The 9,588-nt window shown below is 41.6% G+C and overlaps 1 long non-coding RNA gene and 1 other non-coding gene across 2 annotated transcripts in view; one reads left to right on the top strand and one right to left on the bottom strand.

The window, feature by feature from the left end:
- The window catches only part of LOC137227627 (uncharacterized), a 16,765-nt gene extending 7,177 nt beyond the window's left edge, over positions 1-9,588 (bottom strand). The window contains exons 1-6 of the long non-coding RNA XR_010944935.1: positions 9,434-9,588; positions 7,873-7,953; positions 2,947-2,994; positions 2,410-2,493; positions 440-732; positions 119-200 (exon numbers count right to left, since the gene is read on the bottom strand). This is a non-coding gene — a long non-coding RNA (uncharacterized lncRNA). The remainder of the gene's footprint in view (positions 1-118; positions 201-439; positions 733-2,409; positions 2,494-2,946; positions 2,995-7,872; positions 7,954-9,433) is intronic.
- On the top strand, positions 4,162-4,269 carry LOC137207198 (U6 spliceosomal RNA). The gene has a single exon (XR_010934981.1). It is a non-coding gene; the product is annotated as a U6 spliceosomal RNA (small nuclear RNA).

Here is a 9,588-nt window from a genome sequence, read left to right as displayed (position 1 = left end):
CCACCACAGCTTCCTTCTCCAGGAGAAATATCCCTCTTATCATCCAAAAATGTGGACTTACACATGTAAAAATGTGTATTTATAGAGTTGTGATAATGTACTCACATATGCAACTAACCTTGTGATATCTTGTCTTTATGCTTCTTTATCACATCAAAGGTTTTACTGCAAAATTGGACCTTTGTTCTTATCCAGTAAATCTATGCCAAAGGATGAGCCAGGTATTAGAAATATATGTAATTTTTTAAGCATCTCTTTCACTTCAAATTAGAACACATATTTGGAATTTACTGCTGCAAGTCTCAACTGTGCTTATCACAACAGTGGCTAAAACTGGAAGACGTTAAGAAAAAACACCCTGATGTCACGCACGCTTGCTATTTCGTCTTCTTGTCTGGAACAAAAGGTAAAGAATTCACAAATATCACCATCTAAGCACCTGTTTCAAATGATATCAGCCTTCAGCTTGTAAAATTATTTGTGATTAAGCAAATTGCAGCAGAAGATGTATATCAGTTGCTTCTTTCTTCCTAGAGAAGTTAGCAGGATGACTGCATCCCAGGGGCTTCTCTTCTTTGAATCTGAGAGGTGGAACAAAAAGAAGAGCAGCCTTTTCCAGTCCAAATCATGGAGGTAAAGTTTAGAGAAGAGATATCCACATTTCAAGAATAGGGAAGGTGGCCCGATAAAAGAAGCAGGACAACCCCACTCCAGGAGACAACATAGAAATACCTGGAAATACAAAATAGATTGAAAACAGGAAGATTAAGATAGGTACTTCTATATGAGCTTACTTTTTAAAAATAGTATTTTAAAACACACAGAAAAAAAATTTTTTGGATTACATATTGTTTAAAAGAAAATGTCCAACCACACCACCAAATTCAGTATTATCACTGGAAAAGCAGAAGCAGGGGAGCCTCCCTGGTCGCACAGTGGTTAAGAATCTACCTGCCAATGCAAGGGCCATGGGTTCAAGCCCTGGTCCGGGAAGACCTGACATGCCGCAGAGCAACTAAGCCCGTGCGCCACAACTACTGAGCCTGAGCTCTAGCGCCCACGAGCCACAACTACTAAACCTGTGCACCTAGAGCCCGTGCTCCACAACAACAGAAGCCACCGCAATGAGAAGCCCATGCACTGCAACGAAGAGTAGCCCCCGCTCACCGCAACTACAGAAAGCCCGCGCACAGCAACGAAGACCCAACACAGCCAAACATAAAAAATAAAATTAAAAAAAAAAGAAAAGAAAAGAAAGAAAAGCAGAAGCAGGGACTTCCTCAGCGGTCCAGTGGTTAAGACTCCACCTTTCAATGCAGGGGACACGGGTTCGATCCCTGGTTGGGGAACTAAGATCCCACATGCGTAAGGGTGTGGCCAAAAAAATAAATATATATAAAATAAGAACTAACAAATAAATAAAAAGAAAGAAAAGCAGAAGCAGTAGCCAAGAAACTTATGTAAGTATGATACAAAAAGCTAGAATTACATAAAAACTTGCATTATATAAAATGAGATACACATGTTAATTTTCTCTTATGCAAATGGAATAATATAGTCCATGAAATGATTCTATATAAAACGTTTGTGTTGGGACTTCCCTGGTGGCACTGTGGTTAAGAATCTGCCTGCCAATGCAGAGGACATGGGTTCAAGCCCAGGTCCAGGAAGATCCCACATGCCGCGGGGCAACTAAGCCCGCGAGCCACAACTACTGAGCCCACATGCCACAACTACTGAAGTCCATGCCCCTAGAGCCTGTGCTCCGCAAAAAAAGAAGCCACTGCAATGAGAAGCCCACGCACTGCAACAAAGAGTAGCCCCTGCTCACCACAACTAGAGAAAGCCCACATGCAGCAACAAAGACCCAACACAGTCAAAAATAAATAAATATTTAAAAATTAAAAAAAAAAAAATCTGTGCTTAAAAGCAGTATTGTAGGACTTCCCTGGTGGTGCAGTGGTTAAGAATCCACCTGCCAAACAGGGGACACAGGTTCGAGCCCTCGTCTGGGAAGATCCCATGTGCTGCAGAGCAACTAAGCCCGTGCACCACAACTACTGAGCCTGTGCTCTAGAGCCCATGTGCCACAGCTACTGAAGCCCGCATGCTTAGAGCCCATGCTCCACAACAAGAGAAGCCACTGCAGTGAGAAGCCCGTGCACCACAACAAAGAGTAGCCCCCTGCTCGCCACAGCTAGAGAAAGCCAGTGTGCAGCAACAAAGACCCAACACAGCCATAAATAAATAAATAAATAAAACCAGTATTGTACTCCAAAGTTGATGCTTAAATACTTAATACTCAAAACCATATGTGTCATCTTACTCAGAATTATCTTCAACTACCTAAGACCAAGAGTGAACAATAAAAATTTTGTAAACTATAAACACAGGTAAAACAATACGTACTGTAGCATGATCGCCAAATGCAAGCGTGTAAAAACATTAGCAGTTCACTGCTGTTAAACATCACACTTGTTAAACTGCAAATATCTGCAAAAGTAAATCAGACAAAAAAAGGACAAATATTGTCTAAGTCCTCTTACACGAGGTAACTAGACTAGGCAAATTCACAGAGAAAGAAAGTGGAATACAGGTAACTAGGAACTGGGGGGGCGGGGGGCTGGTGGCAGGGAAGTGGAGAGTTACTGCTTAATGGGTATTGAGTTTGTTTGGGATGATGAATAAGTTCTGGAAATAGACAGTGGTAATGGTTACAGAACAATGTGAATATACTTAATGCCACTGAATTATACATTTAAATATAGTTAAAATGATAAATTTTATGTATGTATGATAATAAAGAAATAAATCACAGGTGCATATCAAAAGCTTAAATTACTTAAGCTTACAAAAATGGCCAATGGTGACTGGCTGACTAGTCTTCCTAGCCCTCCATTTTTAGTACGTCAGAGATTCAAAAATACCTCTCAACTCCAAACTGACCTTGAATAACCTCTTCTGGTTGAAGACGAGACAGTTCTGATTCAAAACCTACAAAAGGAAAATGTAAATTAATTCAGAAGGTAAAGAACTACAGAATTTGCATTTGTTATAAAAGCAGCAGAGGAAGTGAGAGAAAAAACTGAGAATATCCACATACAGGCCTTTAGAACCCTACGAAGAACAGAGCTGTTTCATTATATAAGCTTACTCAGGCTAGTTCAAAGCTTGCACCAGCCACTAGACTGTTCTGTAGCTCAATTCTAATGGCCAGATAATTGGCAGTAATGTTGAGGGGGAAAGAAGATACAAGCTAGTCCTTTCCACAAGTAAATATGCTGAAAGAATTCTATATAAACCAAATAAGTACCAAAGAAGTCTTTTAAAAATGCACCTTTTGGGCTTCCCTGGTGGCGCAGTGGTTGAGAGTCCGCCTGCCGATGCAGGGAACATGGGTTCGTGCCCTGATCCGGGAAGATCCCACATGCCGTGGAGCGGCTAGGCCCGTGAGCCATGGCCGCTAAGCCTGCGCGTCCGGAGCCTGTGCTCCGCAACGGGAGAGGCCACAACAGTGAGAGGCCCGCGTACCAGAAAAAAAAAAAAAAAAAACCTTTTTGGGACTTCCCTGGAGGTCCAGGGGTTAAGACTCCATGCTTCCAGTGCAGGAGGCACGGGTTCGATCTCTGAACAGGGAGCTAAGATCCCGCATGCCATGCGGCTTGGCCCAAAAAAAGAAAAAGATAAAAAGCACCTTTTCCTTAATGCCATTTGCTGCAACATGGATGGATGTAGAAATTATCATATTCAGTGAAGTAAGCCAGAGACAGAAAGACAAATACCATATGATATCATTTATATGTGAAACGTAAAAAAAAATGATACAAATGACTTATTTACAAAACAGAAACAGACTCACAGACATAAAAAACAAACTTATGGTTACCAAAGGGGATGGCGGCTAAATCAGAAGTCTGGGATTAACATATACACACTACTATGTATAAAACAGGCAAACAAGGACCTACCATATAGCATAGGGAACTATACTAAATACCCCGGAATAACCTATAATGGAAAAGAATCTGAAAAAGAATACATATGTGTGTGTGTATGTATATATATACATACATATATATAAAAAACGGAATCACTGCTGTACACTTGAAACACAACATTGTAAATTAACTATACTTCAATTTTAAAAATGCACCTTTTCTTGTGCTTGCTTCAGCAGCACATATACTAAAATTGGGAATGATACAGAGAAGATTTGCATGGTCCCTGTGCAAGGATGTCACACAAATTCGTGAAGCGTTCCATATTTTAAATTTATTCATTTATTCATTCATTTATGGCTGCGTTGGGTATTCATTGCCGTGCACAGGCTTTCCCTAGTTGCAGCGAGCGGGGGCTACTCTTCGTTGTGGTGCGCGGGCTTCTCATTGCAGTGGCCTCTCTTGTTGTGGAGCACTGCCTCTAGGCGCGTGGGCTTCAGTAGTTGTGGCTCGCGGGCTCTAGAGCGCAGGCTCAGTAGTTGTGGTGCACAGGCTTAGTTGCTTCGCGGCATGTGGGATCTTCCAGAACCAGGGCGCGACCATGTCCCCTGCATTGGCAGGCGGATTCTCAACCACTGCGCCACCAGGGAAGCCCTACTTTTCCTTTTAATCCATGCATGAAACACTACATAAGGCACTTATGTAAGGTACAATACTTATTATGTTTCTCATGTGTCCTGTCTAAAATGTAACCTCCACCAGGAAGGAACCTGTTTTGTTCACTGGTGAATCCCAGGCACCTAGAATAGCATGTGACCCATAATAAGCACTTAATAAAAATTTGTTGAACAACTGAATAGCAGGGCTCTTAAATATACCTAGCCAACATGAGCTAAAATTTAAATAGACAGGTCCTAGAGTTAGGTGAAGAAAGTACAACTATACACTCTGATCTACAAAACTTACAAATACATTCCTGTAAAGCTGGTGCCTTACTACGCATTTCTGGGTCTCTGAACTCACTTGTTTAGTGCTGTTGATTATACAAAAAATGTAACTTTATATTACAAAATCTGACTTATTGAGAGGATGAAAAGGGAAAATAGGAATTTTCAATGAAGCTCTTGGGCTAGCCAGATCTGAGTCAAATGACTTTATGTAGTAGTCAGCTTCTAAGATGGTCCTCCCTTACTGCTGCCTCCTGGTATTCACACCCTTTAATAATCCCTTCTAAAAATGAACAAGGGTTCACCTATGTGACTACTGTATAATAAAAAATTTGACTGGCCTTTGTCCCTAGAGGGAGACTACAAATTGTTGGAATTTACAGTAAATGAACCAGTGGAAATTAAACAACACACTCCTAAACAACCAATGGGTCAAAGAAGAAATCACAAGGGAAATTTGAAAATATCTTGAGACAAATGAAAACAAAAACACAGCATACCAAAACTTACAAGATGCAGCAAAAGCAGTGCTAAGAGTAATATACAGCTGTAAATGCTTAAATTAAAAATGAAGAAGGATATCAAATCAACAACCTAACTTTATATCTTAAGGAACTAGAAAAATAATAAATAAACCCAAAGCAGCCAGAAGGAAGGAAAAAATAAATATGAAACCAAAGATTGGTTCTGACAGGGTCATGGGAACCCTTGAATCTGCAGCCAGTTGGTCAGAAGTGCAGGTGGCCTGGGGATCCTCCAAAGTGCTGCTGGCATCTAAAGTGAGGGCAGTCTTCTTGGGGGATCATGCCCTTTTGACTTGTGGGGTCTGCATTAATTCCAGATGGTTAGTGTCAGAATTGTATTGCAGTATACTAGTTGGTGTCTAAACAATGACCAACAGAATGAGGAGGAAGTGACAGTGACTTTTGAGGCAAGGTCATAGATGGGATTGTGGCTTCTGCCTTGCTCTCCTGAATTACTTGTTCTGGGAAAAGCCAGCTGCTGTATCATGACACTCAAGCAGCCCTGGAAGAGGCTGACAGTGGTAGGAATGAGGCTTTCCACCACCAGCATGAATTTGCTAGCCATGTGAATGAGCCACCATGGAATTAGATGACTGCCACCCCAGCTAGTATCTTGACTGTAACCCTGTATGAGACTCCAAACCAGAAACTCTAATAACTCCTGACCCACACAAACTGTGCGAGATAATAAATGTTTACTGTTGTTTTAATCCATTACATTTTGGGTAATTTGTTACACATCAATAAATAGCTCAAGGGCTTCCCTGGTGGCACAGTGGTTGGGAATCCGCCTGCCAATGCAGGGGACACGGGTTCGAGCCCTGGTCTGGGAAGATCCCATATGCTACGGAGCAACTAAGTCCGTGCACCATGACTACTGAGCCTGCACTTTAGAGCCCGTAAGCCACAGCTACTGAAGAAGCCCACGCGCCTAGAGCCCATGCTCCACAAGAGAAACCGCTGCAATGAGAAGCCCGTGCACCACAACAAAGAGTAGCCCCCGCTCGCCACAACTAGAGAAGGCCCACACGCAGCAACAAAGACCCAATGCAGCCAAAAATAAATTTTTAAAAAAATTATTAAAAAACAACAACAACAAACAAACAAATGCTGGGACTTCCCTGGCGGTTCAGTGGTTAAGACTCTGTGCTCCCAATGCAGGGGGCATGGGTTCGACCCTTGATCGGGAAACTAAGATTCCCCCATGCCACACGGCCAAAAAAAGAAAAACAAATGCTGGGTTTGTTGGACAGTTTCTGCCCCCAGATGTGGGCTAGACTATACTAATATAGATGTGCTTAAGTGGATTTATTTCCTCCCCATAAATGAAAGCACACTATACAATGTCCTGGGATTCAATATCCTAGGATAAACCAAAATGGAAAAGAATATAAAAAGAATATAGTTATATGTATAACTGAGTCACTTTACTGTACAGCAGAAATTAACACAACATTGTAAATCAACTATACTTCAATTTAAATAAATAAATTTACTCAGTTGAATTTGTGTTATTTAACAGTCTGCCTGGACTTAATTAAGGTTACAATCCAAGCAACAAAGCCTTGGCTCTAAAAGTATATGATAAAGACTCTACCAGCTAAAGGGTATTTATTCCTTTTCCCCTCTTCTTATTCCTTTTCTTAATATTGAAATACATATAGTTGGAGTTTTTCACTCATCTTTCTTCAATTTTTTTTATTGTAAAATACACACAACTTACAATTTATCATCTTAACCCCTTTTAAGTGTTCAGTTCAGTGGTAAGAAGTACATTCACATTATCGTGCAACCATCACCACCATCCATCTCCAGAACTCTTTTCATATTACAAATCTGAGACTGTACCAATTAAATAATAAACCTCCATTTCTCCTCCCTGCAGCCCCTGGCAACCACCATTCTGTCTGTCTGTCTCTGTGATTTTAACTACTCTAAGTCCCTTATACAAGTGGTATACAAGATTTTAATCCTTAAAGCAGTTCAACATTGAATGTTTTTCATATAATACAATCAAGGTATATGACTAAGTAGATATTATGGTTTGAACTGTGTCCTGCCCAAATTCCTATGTTGTCATATGAATACCTCAAAATATGACCTTATTTAGAAACAGAGTCACTGCAGATGTAATTAATTAAGATGAGGTCATACTGGAGCCAAGTGAGCCCCTAATCTGACTGGTGTCCTTATAAAAGGGAGAATTTAGGACATAGACATACACAGGGAGGATGCCTTGTGAAGACTGGAGTTGTGCTGCCACAAGCCAACGAACTACCCAAAGCTAGAAGAAAAGCGTGGAACAAATCCTTCCCTAGTGCCTTCAGGGAGAGATTATACCAATAATTTAGTCACTTTTGACGTTCATCCTCTGTTGAAGCTAATGATTTCTTGTTCTACTTCTATCTAGCTATTGCCAATTTGTGTAAACAGTATTTGAAAGCATTAGCCACTATTACTCACTTGCCAAATCCTGAGTTCAGAATTTTGTTTTCTTTTTGAGATGAATATAAAAGCACCTACAAGTCAAGGAAAATGTTCTTCCTGTGATAAGGAAAAATAAAAAGAACATTACAGTAAGGATACAGCCCTCACTTTTGCTGTATGCGTTTATGTGCAAAATTATTCAAATGAACCAAACTAGTCTTAAAAACATCACTATCAAAAACTATTCAGAAGGAACAATCAAAAAGAATTTACTCTCTACCTGCACTGGCATTAATTTTATAAAGATGTCAAAACTCCTGGAGCAGTGGTTCTTGAGTTTTTAAACACTGTCCCCTTTGAGAATCTGATGATGCTATGAACACTCTTCTCCAGCAAAAGACCTTTGCTTTAGTATAAATGATCACTCCCCTGTTTGTGAGGTAGGAAGGAAGAATGTTCTGTTCCTTTCCTCTGCCCAGTATCTTCTTCTCCTAGATGAAATGAAAAAACTACTCTGGACAAAAGCAACACAAACGTCTTATTTAGAAGTATTTCTTTACCTGGTATTTTCAGCTCTGTTAAATCCAGGGCCAGCAAAAAGCATACCAGACACATTCATTTGTATTCGGACATGTCATTCGAACTGGGCCTAACTAATGTGCCAGTTTTAAACAGGCTTCAACAACTCAGAAACCTTTCCCACAATTTAACTGAAAGGTCGAATGAGGGGTCATAACAACCCAAATTACAAAAAAAGGTATCCCATGAAATTAAGCAAGAACCGAACACAAATGCCTGACAGTAGTATACTTTGTAACCCCACCCCATTACACAAATTACTTTATAATAATAATTCCCCAAAGTCTTTCTCATTCTCTCTACAAATATATACATAAATAAAAATTGTACACTGACTCCTTTAGTTCTGGAAAACTACGGTTAATTCTACCTAGAGTTAGCTGAGATTAATGCGCCATTAGGCAACTATCAGGTCATACAAGGACAAAACTGCTTTCGCAGATCTTCAAAAAGTTTGAGAGGTGGGAGTGGGAACGAATGCATATAATAAAGGTAAGCAAGAGAACGTACACGATACACAGACTCAAATTAAATCCCAGGAAGTGGGGGAAACCTGTTACACCAAATTTCAAGGTCAAAGGGACAGGGTCACAAAATACTCAGAGCCGCAACAGGCCTCGATTGAGACCCGAGCCTCAGGCAAAACAGTGGACACGAAGTTCGTGAGGCGAGGAGCATAAATAAATCAATAAAACAAAGATATTCTTCAAAGATAAACCGATGGCCGACGCAGAGAATGCCACATATGCACAAGCGTGGGTGCAATCATCGGGCAACAAGCCGAAAGCACAAAGGCAGCCAAAAGCAAGGCACTGAGAAGGTCAGTGGCAGGTCGGGTCTGAGTTATGGTGCAACACACCCCCAAAAGTCCGGGCTGCCGCCCGGAGGTCACTCACAAGGAAACCCGCGCCTAGCCAAGGCCCGTGCCAGCTGCGGGCAGGCTCCGCGCACTCCGTTCTTCGGACGGCTTGGGCCGCGCCACCTCCTGCTAGTTCCCGTCTTGGCCTTCTCGGCTTACCTCGCACGGGCCAGCAGAAGCACTCGAGCGCCCGGGGTCCGGCCCGCCCCCTGGCCCAAAGGCCAGGGGGCCTCGACGCACCTCACTCCGCCATCTTTGCTCCTCCTCAAGTCCGCCAACCCTGCGGCGGCCGTTTCCACAGCCCCCGCCTCTTC

This window comes from Pseudorca crassidens, chromosome 1 (genome assembly GCF_039906515.1).
Source record: "Pseudorca crassidens isolate mPseCra1 chromosome 1, mPseCra1.hap1, whole genome shotgun sequence".
Classification (NCBI taxonomy): Eukaryota; Metazoa; Chordata; class Mammalia; order Artiodactyla; family Delphinidae; genus Pseudorca; species Pseudorca crassidens.
Note: the sequence above shows the minus strand (reverse complement) of the source record. Positions and strands in the feature narration are given on the sequence as shown.